Source organism: Elephantulus edwardii, unplaced genomic scaffold (assembly GCF_000299155.1).
Source record: "Elephantulus edwardii isolate Elephantulus edwardi_28Jun2011 unplaced genomic scaffold, EleEdw1.0 scaffold00047, whole genome shotgun sequence".
Lineage (NCBI taxonomy): Eukaryota > Metazoa > Chordata > Mammalia > Macroscelidea > Macroscelididae > Elephantulus > Elephantulus edwardii.
In genome coordinates, this window is record NW_006399797.1 from 1,480,864 (window position 1) to 1,482,174 (window position 1,311).

The 1,311-nt window shown below is 41.6% G+C and overlaps 1 pseudogene; it reads right to left on the bottom strand.

Moving 5' to 3' along the window:
• Nucleotides 1-837: 837 nt before the first annotated feature.
• The window catches only part of LOC102854788, a 1,189-nt pseudogene continuing 715 nt past the window's right edge, over nt 838-1,311 (bottom strand).

Sequence of the window (1,311 nt, forward strand, 5' to 3'; positions counted from 1 at the left end):
TCGTCCACCAATCCTAACGCCACGCTTCTCCTCATAGAGCCCAGCCTCTCGGATAATCTGCTCTGCATACAGGTTGAAAAGTTATGGAGATAGGACACATCCCTGGCGTACACCCTTCCCAATTTTGAACCAGGCAGTGTTGCCCTGCTCTATTCTGACGACTGCCTCTTGGTCCAAGTATACCAAGTAAACCAGTATAAAATAAAAATTTTATTTTCAAATCGTTTTTTAACTATAGGAACATAAATTCACAACTTACCAAATTTGTGAGATGCGATGGAAACAGAGTTTAGAAAGAAATGTATAGCATTAAATTAATTATTAGAAAAGGAGAGATAAAATCAACAATCTAAGCTTTTAACTCAAGAAATTTGAACAAGAACAAAATCAATTCAAAGCAGAAATGATTTAAAAAACAATCATTTTGCACATCATTAACATTAGTCACTGATGCATAAACGTAAATAGTCATATTAATGAATTTTCCTTGTAGATGCATGCATAGTATACTGTCATTTACATTATCACACTTAAGAATAGACTGCAAAATTTTGTTGTTGACTATGAATATAGCTTTACCCTTCAAATTTTCATTCTTAGCACAGGAAAAGGTCTAATTCAAAAAAGTCAGTATCAGTTGATTTCAGTTCACCAATGCCTATATCAGTCTTCAAACATTTCATTTCATTTTGATAACTTTCAATTTTCCTGGATTCATACTTTACATATGCCAATTTTTTTTTTTTCTGTTTAGCACTTTATTAGAGATTTGTGCTAATCTGGAAGGGGAGGTTGGGACCGGTAGGACCAGCACCCATCTGGGGGATTTCTTAGGCATCAGGCATTTCTCCATTCAAGTTTAGAGCAAATACCCTCATTAATGAAACCCCCATAGAAGAAAGCATAGTGCCTGCCAAGCAGCCTGGGATGGGGGCGGGGAGGGGGACGCCTTATGCAGTGCTGGGCCAGGGCCATGATGTCAGCCTCAATGTCGATGGTTGCGGAGCGGCGGCTGTACCTGCGCACAGGCACACAGTCAGGCCCCATCAGGAACTTCTTGAAGTTCCAGGCAACGTCGTTGCGGCACACCGGAGACCACGTGATCAACTTGGGGTCGGTCATGAATGCAGTGGCATCATCGCTGGGCGTGGGAAGGGCTTCCTGCAGAAAAGCGAAGAGGGGATGCGCCTGAGCACCATTAACGTCGCACTTCTCAAAAAGTGTAAGTTGGGCTCGAACCCGCCGCCTAGTCGGACATGCTTCAGGGAATTCAGGATCTCTTCGGTTTTATTTTTGGTTTTTTGTTTGTTT